The 18775-nt window shown below is 49.4% G+C and overlaps 1 long non-coding RNA gene across 2 annotated transcripts; it reads left to right on the top strand.

Annotated features, from left to right (window-relative positions):
- Positions 1 to 501: 501 nt before the first annotated feature.
- LOC125440006 lies at positions 502 to 18540 on the top strand. Of its 2 annotated transcripts, none has more exons than XR_007245616.1 (6): positions 502 to 1287; positions 2083 to 2242; positions 6041 to 6129; positions 14480 to 14651; positions 15475 to 15664; positions 18138 to 18540. It is a non-coding gene; the product is annotated as an uncharacterized LOC125440006 (long non-coding RNA). The 2 variants fall into 2 exon arrangements; XR_007245617.1 differs by having other exon boundaries at positions 503 to 1287; positions 14521 to 14651.
- Positions 18541 to 18775: the final 235 nt, after the last annotated feature.

Here is an 18775-nt window from a genome sequence, read left to right as displayed (position 1 = left end):
GGGGGGGGGGGAAAGCTGCTTAGAAAATCAAAACGGTGAGGCGGACGGGCGGGAAGGAAGGAAGGAAGGAAGGAAGGAAGGAAGGAAGGAAGGAAGGAAGGAAGGAAGGAAGGAAGGAAGGAAGGAAGGAAGGAAGGAAGGAAGGAAGGAAGGAAGGAAGGAAGGAAGGAAGGAACGAACATTTACTCCTTAAACAACCCCCTAGAGACCTTTCCATCTATATCTATACCCACAAATTATAGCACAACCAGGGAAGATCTCGGAATCTGTTTCCTACAGATTTTGAATCACATATTAAAGGAGGAAAAAGGAGGCGCCAGAAGCCGAGCCCAAGGAAAGGCGCTCTCCTTTCCTACTGCCAAAGAGACCAGTTTCCAGAAGGGGGAGGGCGGAGGGGGTTTTCAGGCAACCAGGGGTGCTTTGTTTTGGAGACAATAAAAGCATCCCTCTCTTAACTGCAGGACCTTAATTAGGAAGCGGTGCCTCTTCTGTTGATCTTTCGCCAAATCTCGCCCAGAGCGAATGTCAAGCCTGGTCGTCGTCGTTCTCCCCACCCCACCCGCCCCACCATTCGACAGGACGTCTGGTTTTTTATTGTAATGTTCTTGGATCTTCGCACAGGGCAAATCTATAGTGTAAACTGGGTGGCATTCTCTCTACATTGAAACACAGAGCACACGGGGGAAACTGATAATCACATATTGGAAAAGAAGAAGACAAATCTAAAGGGTTCTTTTTTTTATCTATAGTAATTAGGTGGACAGTCTTTCTCCCCTTTCCTTGCTGGAGCCCGGGATGATAATTAAAATTTAATGACGGCTGGGACGAGGGGGAGCCCTTGTCTGGGGACGCCGGAAGAGAATATTTTAACTGTACATTTACGCCAAGTGTCTGGCTTCAAAGACGTGACTGCTTTTAATCTCGAATTAGAAAAACCACAGACCTGAAATTAAATATTAGACGCCCTCTCGGTTCTTTTCCCTTCCTTCCCACAGTACTGTCACCAGTGTGTTTCCTTTCCTTGCCCAAGAACAGCACACACATCTCAAATCTCCAATTACATTTGCGTAAATAATGCATGGCTTTGATGGGGTACGGGATTTGGTGCTTTTGGATTTTTTTTTTGAAAGAAAAAAACAGGCTAATGCAATATTAATCACTGGCGGCTGTTATAAGAAGGCGCAGGGTTTTTCAGGAACAAATCGATGGCGGCTGGGGATGGGAAGAGCAAAGACTACCTTTCTCCTTGCGGTGCAGTCGGGTTTCCAAAGGCTCCTTGAGCTTTGGGTGAGTAAGAGTGTCAGTTCTGCTTGTGTGTACTTTTTTTTGTTTTGTGTGGTTTTCTTTGTATCTTTTTTTAAAACTGGACGCTAGCGTGGGCAGGTAGAAAGAGGGGGGCGACTGTCTTGGCCTGTAGCTGCTCTGCTAATAATAATGCACTGGAGGTGGAGGGGGGGGGGAGGAGGGAAGGGGCGCCTCGCCAGGCTTTGCTCTGTTCCTCAACATTAATCACAGCAAAACGTCCCCGCCGCTGGGGAAAGCGCAGCCCCCGAGCTGGGAAGAAGGCGTCGCCAGAAGCCCCCCCCCCCCTCAAACCACCGCACGGCTTTACTATGCGCGCCGCCGCCTGGCCTGGCGCTGCGCTCTGGCAGACAAATGCCTCTCCCTCCGCCAGAGACTCTGGCCCTTAACTTCCCAAATCAGTCATCCAGAATTAAGGGCTATTTTAAGCCTGTGGTGTTTTAATAATCGCGGCTATTTAAACTCTAATGCGGGCCCAACCGTTTCCCAAGAAAACGCGCCAGATAGCCGAATACATCAATTATTCTTTTTTTTAAACCCAAGATGCAGGAGGCTTCTGTATTCTTGGGCTTCATTTGCACGCGGCTCCCTCGGATAGTTGGGGTCGACGCTCATCAGGTCCCTCCCCCCCGCCCCCCCCCCCCCAGTTTTGTTTCTCTGCCGGGCCGGGTTTCAGAGGCTCCTGCTGTGGCCTGTTTGTTCTTTGGAAAGGTGGGCTCGAGTTTGTGTCGTGGGTGCAAGTTGGGACGAGTGATCCTCCTCTTGCCTCTTAATTGACAGATTTCTGTCCCCCGAGGCGACTCAGGAAGTCATTGGAAGAGCTTGATTTCTGCCCGTCTGGGCTGGTCTACAAAGAAACCCTCAGCCCTGGAGAGGAGGTGCTACAGGCAAGCGTCGGAACACTGTAGTGTAAAGCAACAACCCAGCGTGTAAAGAGCAGGTAAACATTTCTGTTTTTCCCCCCAGCTACCCTACCCTGCCGCAGGCCACAGGAACCAGCCTTTTGCCTTTCAATAGCCCCCAGTCCCCCAACACAGAATATTGGTTCTTAGCATTCCCCTCATATTTTAAATTCCCTCATATATTTCTGGACACCAGCAGGTACCACCCACACCCCCGTCCAGCCCTACTAAACCAACGAATCTGATTTCATGAGAAGAGGAGCGGCCCTTTGGATGTCAATCAGCCAGATAAAGCTCTTCTCAGATTCTTTCGAAATGCTGAAGGTCTTCGGGGCAGAGGCTCTTTTTCTTTTGACTGTTTTTGGGCTGTAGTTTTTGGGCTGTAGGACGGAGCTTCAGCTATAGGAATCAGTACTGTGTGTTACTGCATAATTCAGGACCAGGGGCAGCGCCTCATTCCGCTCGCTGACATCAACAGCATGTCGCCGTAGTAGAATGTCGACGGGAAGTGACGTCCAAAGAGTGGTAAAAGAACTCCCCCAGGAGAACTCCCGTATTCCTTTCATTTATACTCCACGTGAGGACCCAATGCTTGCATTGTTTGTTAATCGTCACAACAACCCTGTGAAGTAGGTTAGAATGTACCACTGGCCCAAAGTCACCCAGCTTCCGTGGCAGAGTGGGGATTTTCACCTTGCTTTCTCATACCCTAATCCATCCCTCTAACGCCTGCACCACGCTGCCTCTCATTTGTTTGCTTCTCCATAAAGTGAAATCAGATCACTCCCCTCAAACCTCGGGAGTGACTCTACAGGAGTAGAGTGACTCAGGGGTGACTCTACGGGAGTCAGTTGGTCTACTCTAGAAGTAAACATTTGAGAACACTATTTTGTCTTTTAAGATCCCCCACGCAAATACTATCTGTGCTTGCTGGCTGTCCAAGGCGCCTTCCGCACATGCAGAATAATGCAATCCACTTTCAATGGACTTTGAAGCTGGATTTTACTGGGCGAAATAGCAACATCGGCTTGCAAACAATTGTGGAAGTGGATTGAAAATGCATTATTCTGCATGTGTAGAAGGGGGCCCAAACGCCTTGAGGTTGGCTACAGTGGGTTCAGAACGGCATATTTAGGAGTGAAGATTTAGTGGGTTTACAGTAAAATTAGTGGGTTACAGTAAAATTAGATGGAAATCGTGTTCCTTGTGGAATGTAATCTCTTTTGTCATTTCCTGCTTCCTTTTGTTAACTTGGTAAGGCTTAGATTCTTCACATACATACATTACTAGGGAGATGATAGAGCTTTTAAAACAGTAGTTTACAAAACAAAAAAACCCTCTGTGGTTGATGTGGGCACAGGCAATTGGCATCCGACTCTGAACTCCATCCCCACTCAAGAAGGGGTGGGGAAGGAGGTCTGATGTAGCCCAATCTGGTCAGATCGTGACAGTTAAGCGGGGTCTCGGGTCCCTACTTGGAAAAGGGAGACCACCAAGGCAGGCTCTGCAGAGGAAGACAAATGTCACATCCCCTCTGCTTCTCTCTTGTTTTGAGAGCCCCTCGTTGGGGTTCCCTTTGGTCGATTGCAACTTGAAGGTAGGTGCATTCACACGTACAATTTACCGGATGGCAGGGTGGGGGTGGGGGGGGGAGAGGAATCTTAGTTCGCTTGTCATCACCGCAGGAATGGAGGGGCTCCATTCTGCTCCATTCAGCAACCGGTGAGACCATGAAATTATCACAGCTCTGCCAGAGGCAGAAAAGGATCGTCTTTAGAGAAGCTGACATTTCCCTGCACGCTCTCTTGGGAGTCAGGGCAATGAAAGTCAGTCCAATTACTTCAGAGGAAACCTGCATTTCAAATAAATAAGTCTAGGATCAAGCAGCCTAAAGAAGGATCTTCTAGGGCCTCCGGGGAAGTGTGTGTGTGTGGGAGGGGAGGAGCAGGCAGAGAGGCCTGTCCGGTCCACTAGCCCGGGGCCGGCCACTGTTGTCCTTCCCAGCACGAGCTGACTGCCCTGACTGCCCAGGATGCCCTGGAGTTCTTACAGCGAATCTCCACAAGCAACCAGCAGGTAATCCAGGCCCCAGGGGTCTGAATCCCTCCGCCTGCAGGTAGATCAGTAGCAAGCCAAGGTCTAGCAGAGCCCTTTTCCTGTCTGCAGAGAGTCCTATTCCCACCTGCGGTCTGCAGGGGAACAGTCCATTCTACCTCTCTTGTCATTTTGCCGCAGGTGGGACTCAGGTGTGGCCGGGGTTGCCGATTGAGGCATTCGCCTGCTCTTTAAGAAAGGTGGAAGGCGACATCGTAGACAAGGAACCCACGGAAAGAGGGCAGTGGTTATATTGCCTCTGATTTTTGCTTTTGAAATACTCCGGTCATACAGAAATGGAAAACCGGTGACCGAAAGCTCTGCCACCGCGGAACTAGAAGCCATCTGTCACCACAGCAAAATAACATGGAATCTTATCCTGGCTGTTGCCTGGGACGGTTGCTCTTTAGACAGAAGGATCCCGCTTTGGATTAATTAACTCAGGGGGGTCCAACTTTGCCCCTCCAGATGTTCAAGGACTACACGCGCTGGCAGGGGCCGATGGGACTTGTAGTCCATTAATATCTGGAGGGGCAAGGTTGGACCCCCCTGAATTAACTGGTCTGTAGGACTTCTCAGAAAGATGTGCAAAGCAATCAGTGCGCAACAGGGAAATACCCCGCCCAGAAAACTCCCACTGTAGTTCCACCAGACCTCAAAAATCCTTGTACGGAGGAGAACACGACGGTCAAATAAAACTGGCAGGCGGGCGTGGGCGGGAAAAGTCGAGCTTCCTGCCTGCCACTTCCCCAGAGATCTGAGGGGCACCAAAGCAGGGCGCGCGGGGGGGGGGGGGGGCTTCGTTTCCCTGCACCCAGCAACTGTATGACGTCCCTGGTACGTCAAGACAAGCGCCTGCATTGCCGGCCAGGGGACTTCTGCTGGATTCACGCCTGCTCCTGGGGGTGGGGGGGAGAGGGAGAGGGAGGGCGAACCCGAAATCCTTTGTCTGAGTTGCTCAAGTCAGTGGCGGAATCCCCATCGACAGGCGAGAACCAAAGAGCCCATGGCGGCTGGTCTGTGATTTATCCTGTTTCACTCTTCTGACCCTCTTCATGTCTCGTACCGACGACAGCTGCTCAACCCTCTTTACGGCGAGGCTTGATCTCTGCAATGCAAAAGCGAGCCCTGAAATTAGTCATGGTCTACTAGCTTTTTCTCCCACGAGGAGTTACGGGTTCGGTGCACTTTAGCTTTAATCTGAATTTAAGACCCGATAGGGGAGCTCGGTGGTACAACTCCTACCTTTCGATCTGAAAGTCCCGGATTCAATCCCCGGCATCTGGTGACAAAAGAGCCAGACGAAGTACTTTCACTTGAGCTCTCAGAGAGCCGCTGCCAGTCCGAGTAGACAATACCGAGGTTGACAGACCAAATAGCTAGCTGACCACTTTGCAGTCTCTCTCTCTTATTTTATTCACACGGAGGGCGGGGGACGTCTTGGAAGGTCTCCATTTACTGCGTGGAGGATTCTGGTTTCCTCTTCCTATTAATATTCCAAATCCCCCCCCCCCCTTCCAGTTGTTTGATCTACGCAGGGCTTTTAGTGCTCCATGTCATTCCGACGTGTCTGAGCTCTGGCGAGAGCGGAGGCCTTTTGGGCCCAGCAGTCCCAACCTGCGGCTCATTCGTCGGCCGCTTCGCCCTCCCCAGAGAGCCCCCTCCCCGCCGCCCGCCCTGCTGGGATTGTCGGCCGCCTGGCGGCGCTCCTGACTTGGCCTTGCTGCTGCTTGTTTTCACAGGCGCTGCTGTCCGAGAGCCGCACCTCTAGGGGAGACCCGGGCGCCTTTTCCTTCAGCCAGCCGGAGGAAGGTCGAAGACCCCCGAGAGGGTAAGTGGGCTAGTGGTTAGCGCGCCCGACCTCCCTTAAAACAAAACACCGCTCTCTTTAGCCAAGTACCAAGAGTCGCTTTGCATTGTTAGTATCATCTGCAGACTTGGCCAAGAGCTTATTCTCCCAACCAGCCTGGTGTAGTAGTTAAGAGCAGGTGGATACTAATCCGGAGAACCAGGTTTGATTCCCAACTCCTCCACCTGAGTGGCAGAGGCTTATCTGGTGATCCAGATGTGTTCCCACACTCCTACATTCCTTTGGGGCAGGGGTAGGGAACCTGCGGCTCTCCAGATGTTCAGGAACTTCAATTCCCATCAGCCTCTGTCAGCATGGCCAATTGGCCAATTGGCCATGCTGGTAGGGGCTGATGGGAATTGTAGTTCCTGAACATCTGGAGAGCCGCAGGTTCCCTACCCCTGCTTTTGGGTGACCTTGGGCTGCTAGTCAGTTCTTTGAAACTCTCTCAGCCCCACCTACCTCACAAGGGGAGAGGAAGGGAAAGGAGCTTGTAAGCCACCTTGAGTCTCCTTACAGCAGAGAAAGGTGGGATATAAATCCAAACTCCTCCTCCTCCTTCACGGTGGGTGGAGCTGAGGAGGAGGCCGGGTCTGTCCCCAGCAGCCTCCTCTGGGAAGATCAGGGATTGCTCCTGAGCAGCTGGGCTCCACAAGAGTGTGACTCTCCAGCCATCGGGACCACTGGAGCAAACCCTGACAGAAAGTTGATGCTTCTTTTCCATCACCCCTGCATGTGATGGTCTCCAGCGGAAACTTCTGCCTAAGCACAAGGGGGCCTTCTTTGACCTCTGCGGGCTTCCGGGTTCAGCACCAGAACCTGCCTGATTCAGCCCAAAAATCTGCCAGATGGGAATGACAGGGAATTCCCATGAAGAAGCTCCGAGTGCATTTCTCCACTTAGGGAGTAACCAGCAACAAACCTCTAAAGGTCTCCAGCGAGAACACTGGTGGGAGGCCATGGGCTCCAGTTATGTCTCAGCCTCTCTCAGACACCTGTCCAACACTTCCCGCATGGCAATGAGCGGAATCTCTTTCCCATCACGGTCGTTTCCCTGATCATACGTGATGGGTACGCACAGCCGTTAGCTGGCAGATTCAGTTTCCTTGGAGAGTTGAGGACTACTTGCCTACTGGTGTCTCCAGAGCCCGACGGAATTGTGAACCCCACTGTAGCCACTTACAAGATAACGGCTGCAGATTTCCTCCAACATCCACAGAGTGCATCCCTCACCGGAACTAGAAATCCATTTTGGATGTGGAGATCTGTCCCTTTAATGACCTGTGGGCATTTAGTTCGGCTATAGTTGACAGCGGGAAGGAAGTCTGGGCTTTCGTGATAGGTGTAGCCACGCCTACGCAGGAAATGACGCGAGCACCACGTAGGTATGACCCTCAGGCGGCGCCCTGTGTGACCAGTAGAGGGAGCAAGGGTCTTCCCTGTGGGAATTGTACAACGTGGTTGAAAGGGACCCGCTGTGTGGAAGTTTTTGGGACGGATGTGTGAGTAAAGGAAGTGGAGAAGAGCACCCCTAGTGGCCTGTCTTTGGAACTTGATCAGTTTGTTCCATTTCCTAAATAGGTTAAGACCAGAAGAATTTCTAGCATTGTTTGTGGCTTTATAGAGACCTCCTTGAAGCATCATCCAATCCCGTTGTTACCAGCATGAATTCCAGATTTCACATCCATTGTTAGACCATCGGGTGGTAAATTTAACGGGCCCCCTTTCCCCCTGCTCCGGACCCATCTTGCTGCTCACTCGCCGCTCAGGAACAAGGAGCCTGCTGTCCCTGACCTCAAGCGGGCCTCTGACCTTGTGACCAGAATCAAAGGCTGGCAGATCCAGCGCCTCCTCCGGTCTAGCAGCTGGCCAGCTAGTCATTGGTTAGTATTACACAATAGGTTTACAGGGCCCTCCTATAGAGAGCGACTCCTGCTTAAGTGCATCGAATTGCATGGGTTTAGAGTGGAATCTCTCAGTGCTTATTAGTCTCACAACGTTTCCTGACAGCGTAGTGTAGTGGTTAAGAGCGATGGACTTCAATCTGGAGAACCGGGTTTGGTTCCCCATTCCTCCACAAGAGCAGTGGACTGTTAACTGGTGAAGGGGATTTGTTTCTCTGTTCCTACACATGAAGTCTGCTGGGTAATCTTGAGCTAGTCACAGTTTTCTCAGAACTCTCTCAGATCCAACTACCTCACAAGGTGTCTGTTGTGGGGAGAGGAAAGGAAAGGAGTTTGTAGGTTACCTTGAGTTTCCTTGCAGGAGAGAAAGGGGAGGTATAAATCTTTTAACAATATGCAAAGACTGCTAACTATCAAATAAGTCAATGTTATTTATATTTTGGAGGATTGGGGTAGTACTACTGGTAGGAACTGGCAGGAAATTTTGAAGAGAAAAGTCAGGCTGCAGGACGTGGGAAGTCTGCAGAGAATTTATGTTCTGAACTCCTCAGTCTTTCAAAATGCTTATTTGTATTTTCAGTCACATGCAGTTAATATTGAAGGCAAGCGATTTTTCTAACAGAAATGTGAATTTGCAGGAATACTTTTAAATCAACCCCCCCTCCCAAAGCTCTACCTTAGATAACAGAATACAATCTATCATACATATATTCTGGTACGGGGGGGGGGGGAGGAAGGGACCATGGGTATGTAACTATTATGTTCCCCACCCCACTCCTTCACGCATACACACACCATTCCTGGGGGGCGGGGGGAGCACACTGGCTGCTTCCTCTCCCAAACAAAACCTTGACAGTTACTCCCTGGAGAGTCACTGGCATCTCCCTGGCCTCCTTGATGGGCCTTCTTTATCCTTTCATGACAAAGATTTTCCAGGGTCCTGAGCTGTGGTGGAAGAGGCTTGATCTTCCAGAATGTCTGCCACAGACTTGATCAAATCACAGGTGAAGGGAGGCAGGTTCCTAGAGATGCTTTGGAACTTGGTCCCCTTGCATGTAGGGAACCAGAGTTTTGGATGCCTTGCAACGATCCTCTTCGAAACCTTGAGCAAACTGGTGGGAAAGACTGATGTGGAACTCTTGATGGAATGCAGATGGACTGGGTGGATCCTGGACTGCAGAGTCAGCTTGTACCAGTTTTTCCAAGGCAATCAGTAGTGCAGGGCTTCCCTGTAGGGTCACTCACTTGGCTTCTGCCTGAGATTGATCAAATCTGAAAGATATCAGACCTCAAGAAGAGAAGCTTCAGGGGGAGATTACAACCAGAGATTGCAGCACTGGAGTTCATTCACAGGTTCAGAACAATGGACCCACAGGGATTGAATAAGGAAGTTAAGATGCTATTTTTCTGCCCCCAAGCATCCCCCCTGCTCTAATCAAGATGACTGTGGTGTGCATGGTACCGCTGCATCCTTTACAATGCCCTCCCCTCCTTCTGACTAAGATTTAGGACCTCAGAGGTCTCCCTTCCAACTGGCCAAGGGAGCTTTGGCTGGTGGAAATCCCACACTCCCAAAATGTGTTCGCTCTCCAAGGTGCTACTAGTAGGACGCCTCGGAAAGGTATACCGTAGAAATCAGGGGATGTGCCCCGCTGGTATATCACTGCCAAAGGCACAGAGTCCGCTCTCTGCTCCCCAGGGGTCTGAGCTGCATCCCAAGGATTCCGGGGTGAGGCGGAGGGACCCGCTCAGGGCCAGCGAGGGAATTCTCAGCCTGCAGATCCCAGCTCTTGCGGCCTTGGGTTGGCCATGGAGCGGGAGGGGGGCAGGCAAGGAGGTTTCCTTGGGCTGAAGGTCGCCCTCCCCGTCCTCTCCTGGCCCATCTGTCGCTGCTCGCCTTCGGCCAATCTCTTCCCCCTCCCCCCGTCCGTGCGCTCTCCTTGCCTGGGTGTCGCTCGCCGTGATATTTACTGCTCCACCCCCCCCGCCACCCCCCGCGTGACTTTTAGCTGGAAATGCCAGGAGTTGCCTGCCCAGTTCGGCTGCGGCTCCATCAATCACGGCGGGCGCCGGCTCGCCACCAGGCAGGGCTCGCTCCGCTCCTCAGTTTATACAGAACAGGATCATTTACATAAAGTCCTTAAGGCAAATAACTGTTGGGGCTCTAATTTATATCTGATCGAAAATTAGCCGTCATTATGCGCTCCATTAGCAGCGTCTTTAATGTGCTTCTAAGCACCATTTGTCAAGCGGCTTGTTAATATCCTTCAAGTCTTTAAAGTTGAGAGCTCATTAAAGACCGCGCGCCGTTATTGATGTCATTTAGATGAGTTTGGAAGAGCAAGTGCGCCAGGCCCTCATTGGACAAGCGGCGGGGACAAGGGGAGGGGGCGCTGCGGGGGCGGGGGGCGGGAAGGGAGGGAGGGGAACTGGCCCGGTGACAGAGGACAGCAGGGGAGGGAGGCAAGAGGCCGGCTGCAGGGTCCCCGGCCCAGGCGGGAGGAGCTGCACATTGCGCACTGCCAGCCCGCCCCCTCGAACCACTCCTGCAGAGTCACTTCCCGGCCAGTCCCAGAGAGCAGCAGTGGCGTAGTGGTTAAGAGCAGGTGCATTCTAATCTGGACAACCTGGTTTGATTCCCCGCTCTGCCACTTGAGCTGTGTGGAGGTTTATCTGGGGAATTCAGATTAGCCTGTGCACTCCAACACACGCCATCTGGGTGACCTTGAACTAGTCACAGTTCTTGGGAGCTCTCTCAGCCCCACCCACCTCACAGGGTGTTCGTTGTGGGGGGGGGGGCGGGAAAGCAGATTGTCAGTCCCTTTGAGAAAGGGGGACTATAAATCTAAACAGGAGAGAAAGTGGGATATAAATCCAAACTCTCCTCCTTCTTCTCCTTGTAGGGTCTGTGTGTTTGAGGACCCCTGCTTCTCCAAGTGTGTGTGTGTGCGCGTTCCCAAGAGATCCTTGTCGCTGCATGGGGTCATTCATTCATCCTGCTGCCCTTTCTTTGGAGATGCCCCATTTGCCTCTTACCGGACTGGGCTAGCGAGCCTCCCCCACAGTGAAAGCTGTCAAAGGATGAACTTCAAACCCCTGTTTTTCGACCGGGGGGGGGCGTCTGGGGCTGGTGGGCTCAGGGGGCGTGTGCTGCCAGCCCCCCCCCCCCCCGCCCCGCGCTTGTTCCCTGGGCTCTTCCTCTTCTGAGCTCTTTTGTGCCGGAGCCGCAGCCAGGAGCCGGGTGCGGCGGGCCCCCCTTTGTGCAGACGGGGCGATCCGTGGCGGAGATCCGCCCTCTGGAGTCAGTGGCCGTAGGCGGGAGGGGCTTTGTTTCGGGCTGAGCGGCTGGTCCAGGCTCGCCTCCAGCATGAAGCGGCCTCCTCGGGGAAGCTTGGCCGGGGCACCCCTAGCCTGGCCTGGCCTGGCCTGGCCTGGAGTGTGTGGGAAGGGCGCGGGTGTGTGTGTGGGGAACGCACACCCTGCGCAGCTGCACCTAATTTGACGGAGGTACAGTAAACCCGCTTAATTATGTACATATTATTACATTATCTATCAACCATTCCATCAGAAGAGCATCAGGGGCAATAAATTACCCCAGTTATTTATCTAGAAATCCATATATTCTGTCATCCTTTTTTCCTGGAGGATATTATGCCAGTGAAAGATAATAAAGGGAAGCCCATTAGCCGGGGCATTAAATTGTCGGTGAGTTGCAACAAGCATTTCACTAGCGCAGATAAATAAGGGCAATCTGCATGCAGCCTCCGGCTCCCCCCCCCCCCCGCGGCTCCCCATTAGCCGCGCCAGCCCCTCCGTGCAGGGGGCGGCCACAGGCCAGGCGGCCAGCCCGGAGGCGGCTGGGGGGGGGGGGAGTCCCCGGTGCAGTCGGCTCAGGGCGGGCGGGGGGCTTTTCCTCAGCTTGGAGCACAAACGAAACCTTGCACTATTCCGAAGGTTTCCTAATCTGGCCTAAGGGAAGGGGCGACGCGGCCCTCCCAAGCAGCTGTGGAGCAGGTGAGCAGGGCAGTCCCAAAGCGAGTGGCTCCAGGCGGGGCGGGGGGCTTCGACTGGAGTCCCCCTCCTGGGAGAGTCACCGTCAGGCAAGCGACACAGCAACCCGTTTGCCCACCCAATCCAGACAGATGCAGTTGGAGACGAAGGTCTGAAGGCTTCTGAATGGCCACCCCCTCGGACGGACCCCAAATGGCTCCCAAGGACCTCGCCTCGGACGTGGGCAGCCGGAGGAGGTCGGGCGGTTCGCACTGCACTCCAGGCGCCCCCCCCCCCCCAACAGCGCCCTCCTGCTGCCTCTTCGCGCCACTTGGACCCAGGCGAAGCCAGGCAAAGCCAGGCGGCTCCGCTGGCATCGCTCGTCCTGAGGGGCCACCAGTGCCTACGATGATGGCCACGGAGCCTCTCAGCCCGGACCCTTAAGGAATCACGGGCGACCCTTCACAAACTGAGCCGGGCCGTGAGTCGGTGCACTGCGGCACCCGCCCCTCGCCCCCGGACAGCTTCTGCGGGGCCATCTGGGGGGGGGGGGGGATGAGGCAGCCGGGGTGGCCGCAGAGGCTGCTGCAGCCGAGGCCATTCCTGCGGGCGAAAGTCCTGCAGCGCGTCATTAGCCTGCTAACGAGCGGAACGAGGCGGCGGTGACAGCTGAACGGGTGGTGGCAGCAGGACACGGTGCCAGGCAGCGCCCCAGGCCCCTCGGCTAGGCACAGCCAGCCAGCCAGCCAGGCGCCCGGCCGCCCCCTCCCAAGGCCCCAGACAGGAAGGTTGGCCGGTCCCCTCCAGAGTCCTGGGCCTAGAAGGGCAGGTTCTTCTCCCAATTCAGTGGGGCAGGGATGGCGCGCCCGTGGGCTGAGTTATTCTGAGTGAATCCATGCACGGGTACGCTTGGTGCAGAAAGCAATCGATGCTCTGCTGTTTGCGGGGGAAAAGGAAAGGTCTGCACAACAGAGCATCCATTAGTGCTCTTTGCCCTGCCTGTGACCTGCCAAAGCTGCCAGGACTATCTCTCTCTCCCTCCCTTCAAGGGGCACCCAGAGGGAAGAACAAAAAAGACAACGGAAGAACCATAATAACATCTAAGAAAAAGTAAAACTGACTTGTCAAGAATTTAGCATATCCCAAAACACCAGGAATGTAACACATTTTTCCCCAAGCTAACTGTGATGGCCAGAAGTTATAAATCAATATCAGGTCATCCCTAACTTGCCAGTTTTCTTCTGATGTGCCTGACATCTGGCCATCTACCAAGCCACTGACTGACTGCTGCTTCAGCTCCTTATGGGATCCTTATTTGCTCAATGCACTGTCAGAAAGTGTAGTTCTGAATGTGGACGCTGGAAGCTGGACAGAAGCCACAAGTACTACATGGCCCCACTGCAGAATATTGTGCCCCCCACCCCTTATCCCAAATGTCACAGGTCCATAGAGTCCTTTTTAACTGCTATGTTTACCTACTTGCATTTCAATAGCATTACATGGCTAACTTGGGACATCCTATCAAACTTCTGTGGGTTAGTAAATTTCATGTTAAATTCCCAAAAGATCTGTAAGGCTGGGGCTCTTGGTGTATTAAGAGTTGTAAAATGAAGAGGGAAAGTCTGAAAATCTTAATTACACAATCCCAACCTCTGCTCCAATCTAGTTCAATAAAAATGTTAGTACAATAATAAAGAGAGGTGGCCTTCAATGGAAGGTTATAACTCTGTTCAGGATTTTCTGATTAGAGAGCCATTCTAACCACATCTATTCAAAATTGTACTGAATACTCAATACAGCTGACCCTGCCCGCAAGTGTTTTTATGTTCGCACTGTATCAATGCCATTCCAAACTGAGTTGTGGCCTTCTAAGCCCATTGACTTCAATGCACTTAGTAGGGTATAACCGTACTTAAGATGGTACAGCTAGGTTCTAATCTTACACGCACTTAACTGTGAGTAAGGACGAAGCACTTTGAACATAGTAAGATTTGTTTCTGAGAATGTTTTTTTAGCAGTAGGCTGTTGATTCTTACATGACATAACTTCGTTTTAATATTATTGGAGGGAAGGGGTATAGTAAAGTGGCAATGCACATGTTTTGCATGAAAAGGTTCTTCGCGTCTTCAGTTGACAGGATCTTGAGTAGCGGAAAATATCTCTGCCTAAGATCTAGGACGGTTACTGCCAGTTGAAGCAGAAAGATCAGAGTCAATTTATGCTAATGTGGCATATCACGTGACTGTTTTTTAAAAAAACCTTCTTTGTTTCCTGTTTGTATTAACTCTTGGTTTTCAGAAAGTAAACGTATTGATATTTACTGGAAAGATCACAACAGCATCAGTAGTATCTCAATTTCTCTTTAAATGAAAATATATCTAATCCTTGTATTGGTGTTTCTGCATGGAGAGTTTGCTTCACATATGGCTTTTCTCCAGATTTGCCATTCCTCCCTCTGCAACCCCAGTCTTCCTGGAAGGTCTCTCATACAACTACTTACCACGGATGGCCCTGCTTAGCTCCCAAGCTCTGCAAAATCCCAACACAGAAGCTCCATTGCCACTGCAAACAAAATACTTCCGCATGTGCAGAACCCATGGCATCAAAACGGTGAGTTGTCCCTGGATGGAAGCAACCTGCATTCCAATGGATTACTCTTGTATAATTCATGTTGCTTGTGCCTTGACAGTTCAGAGTAGAGTTTCACTGTTGATTCCAGGTTTTTGTTGTTCATTTGTTTTACACCTGGGTTATTTCTCTGAACGGAAAGATAAAGGAACTCACCACATGGTGCTTGTGGGCACTGTGGTTTCCCTAACATGTTTTCTGGCACCCGCCAAGGGTTTTCAGAAAGTGGAACATTTTTCAGACGTTGTTTTGACAGCAGCTGCCACAACAGCAGATTCTTCATGACCAAAGATGAATGCAAGATAATATTTTGAAATTATATCTTCATTTTAAAAGGCACCTTGTTATAGAGAGCTTCTGCCTGAAATGCTGAAGAGTTAAGAGTTATACTTATTCCCTGATATTTTGTAATGGGCTCCACAGTCTGAAGCAGCCATTTTGAAATTGTGCCCATCACCCTGTGTCAGACTTCCAAAGATGCCCACAGGTTCAGAAAAGGTTGGCGACCGCTGAGTAAGACCACCAGAAGTGAATCTCTGTGGCCTTTTATCTGGCTGTTTATTGGTGCTAACCTCGTTCAATGGGCAGCTTCTTCATAGCACTCAAAATGAGGACAACCATTACTCTGTGCTTAAATGACCTAGGAAAAGACTAAGTGACAGACTTCTGGTCTTCAAGATGAGGAACCAAGTAATTGCTCTAAATGGGCAATTTGTGTTGATATTGCTCATACAGCCAGGTAACTCTGAAACTGCCTGTCATAATGGATGTGTGTCTCACCTATTTTTTCCTCTCTCTCATGCAGATGACAGCATAGTGATTACAGTCTTCAAAGTGAACTCCACAGCCTGATTATTCATCAACCCACAGCAAATGTGTGACTAATCCATGGGATAGTGTGGAAAATTCAGGGCAGTTGAGCACCGGAATGAATCAGTTGATGCTGAACCCATTTCTAGCATGCAGAGATCCAGTGGAAGCTGAATAAATATTAGGTAACAAAAGAAGATCACAGTGACACCCCCCCTTTGCAAATAATATCACAAATGTACTTTGTTAATCTCCAGTACCTATTGACTGTTTACACCTACATTACAAAAATTGTAATGCTATTGCATAGGTTTTTTTTAAAGAGTCCACACAAATTTATAGAATAAGGCAATTGCAGATTGGTACCCCACGTTGGATTCAAGGATTCCCTGTCACTAATTGAGGAGTTCTTCTCCATTAATGGAAGCCCCTTCTCTTCGAAAAAAAGGAATGTTGGGTAGTTTGGTGGAGACAAGGAGACAACATAAGGCAGGATTCCCAACAGAAGGTTTTATTCTTCTATCATCCGTACAGTCCCTGTTTTACATTTCCCCCATCTTTCTTTCCTTCCTTTACTCTTCTTTTTCTTTTCAGTATGGAGGGCTCCAGTCATGCCCAGTAACATACAGTCTCCCTAATGGGACAAATTTCTAAACATCAACAATGCAAAACAAACTGCAACTATCAAAACACAACACAGAGCCCTTCAATTCAACCCACTGTAATCACCTTCCTAATTATAGTTTTAAAGTCCGGTTTTAGGTTTCAAAGGCCCCTTCCGCACACGCAAAATAATGCATTTTGAAACCACTTTCACAACTGTTTGCAAGTGGATTTTGCTATTCCGCATAGCTTCAAAGAGCACTGAAAGCAGCTTGAAAGTGCATTATTCTGCATGTGCGGAATGAGCCAAAGCTTTTCTTTTCAACATGGGAGGTGAGAACAACCAGAGAAAAATCTAAGCTTTCTTCTGTTAATTGGTTACAAATACCACATTCAAAATTTGTGCTAATTGCCCCAGGAGGATGTTAAATAAGGACATAACAAAAGCCCTGCTGGATCAGACCAAGGCTCATCAAGTCCAGCAGTCTGTTTGCACAATGACCAACTAGGTGCCTCCAGGAAGCCCACAAGCAAGACGACTGCAGCAGCATTATCCTGCCTGAGGTCCACAGCAATTAATATAACAGGGATGCTCTCTGATACTGGAGAAAATAGGTGTGCATCATGGCTAGTATCCTTTTCGCCTAGTAGCTATAGATATCCAAAGGCGTAGGTCCAAGGTGGCAGGGTGGGGGCACGCATCCCTGTGGGAGCATGGCGGGGGCGGTCTAGGGCAGGGGTGGAGGACGTGCTGGTGCACCGGGCGCTTCCCCCCTTGCTACGCCTCTGGATAGCTCTATCCTCCATAAACATGTCCACTCTTCTCTTATAGCCGTCCAGGTTGCAGCCATCACCCCATCCTGGGGCAGGGAGTTCTGTGTGAAGAACTACTTCCTTTTGTCTGTTTTGAATCTCTCACCCTTCAGCTTCAGCAGATGACCCAGCATTCTAATATCATGAGAGAGGGAGAAAATATTCTCCTTTTCCACTCTTTCCACACCATGCATAATTTACCCACCTTTTTTTTAAGCTAAACAGCCGTAAGCATTTTAACCATTCCTCATAATGTGGTTGCTCTACAACTCTGGCCTATTATAACCATTTTGTGGCATGTGAATGAACAATTCAAGGTCTATGCCTCAGTAGTCTTAAGAAAGGACCTACAGAGAAACTAAACAGAATCTGCTGCTGCAAGATTTAAACGGCAAGATCCAGTTAGGTTACGTGGAAATTGTCCATGGGACCCAGCCCATTTTCTTATTTATAATTTGATTTGATTTTGATGTGAATTTTAATTTGTATACCGCCCTCCCCCGAAGGGCTCAGGGTGGTGGACAGCATCAAAATATAATACATCATAACATAATACAGTACATAACACTATAATGCAATAACAAAGCTAATTATCCCAACAACAGTAAACAATTTCAGTAGACCCATTAACAGTATCAATAAAATTAACAAAATCAAATTAACAGTACCTAACTTTCCCATCAAGTTAATCCAACATAACACCATTTGCATAGGAAACATGATAACAGTTTCATAATAACAATATCAAAGGGGGCAATATCACAGGGCAAAATATCATAACATCACAACATCTATTATGATAACAGCAGCAAGAGCAATCAAAATATTATAATAAAAACATAGAAACAATGATACAACAGCTTAGCATAATTTCAAATGAATAACACATTAAGATGGTGACTTAATCAACTACCCCATAACCTAGGATTAGCAATTTCCACTACAGTGCTAGTCTAATACATTATACTAAAGCTAGCAACTAGTCAATCCCTTCCCACCCTTACCTAACACTACCTTTAATCACTAGCAATAAACAAATTTCCTAACTAACACTTACACTGACTAAATACCAACACTACCTAAAAACATCCAAAGCTATCTGCACTAACCAAGAAACAATGTCTACGACCTCTGGAGACGACTCTCCAAAAATTCTCTATATAATGCTATATACACCTCATTATATTGCATATAGCAATATAATATACATAATTATAATGATGTCATACTTTTATTTTTCAGAAAGAAAAAAGAGAAAAAGAAAGCTATCAGCACCCGTGTAACAGTTCTTTTGTTCCTGAAACAATTATGGATCTATTTGAACAATGGAGAGTGCTCGGGCAAAGATATATGTTTCTCTAGAGATTTCTCATACCACTTTCCTGTAAAGCATCTTTGACTCAAAGCAGTTTTTGGTACAGCTGTTCTAATTCTGTCTACTGAAATGAAGTTGCTGTTATCTGATGGTCTTTTTGATCGAATGGAATTTGGGGTGAATACAGATACTAAACACTGGTAGTCAGGTTCTACAAAGAACAGTTGATATCTTTTTTTGGTAACAAAAACTGCCCCTGTTCCCAGAAACATTTTTTATCTACAAAAGATACCTTGACTAAACAGAACTCTTGGACTTGATAACATTGAACAATGTAAGTCTCGTCTTTTAGTTCATTATGTCAATAGGACGTCTAAGAGACTATTTAGCCAGATTTAGAAAATTCTAAATAAGAAAAAGTTAATAAAGGTATTAAACGTTGTGGAGAAGAACACTGTGAGGCTCTTGACTGCTTTACAGTTTTAGAAAAAGCACATCCTCTCAGAATATCATTTCAAAAACACAGGTCACCTCATTGAATGCTCCCCTGCATCACAAATCTCTG

Source organism: Sphaerodactylus townsendi, linkage group LG10 (assembly GCF_021028975.2).
Source record: "Sphaerodactylus townsendi isolate TG3544 linkage group LG10, MPM_Stown_v2.3, whole genome shotgun sequence".
Taxonomy (NCBI): Eukaryota; Metazoa; Chordata; class Lepidosauria; order Squamata; family Sphaerodactylidae; genus Sphaerodactylus; species Sphaerodactylus townsendi.
The sequence above is the reverse complement of the archived record's forward strand: the minus strand, read 5'-3'. Positions and strand labels throughout refer to the sequence as shown.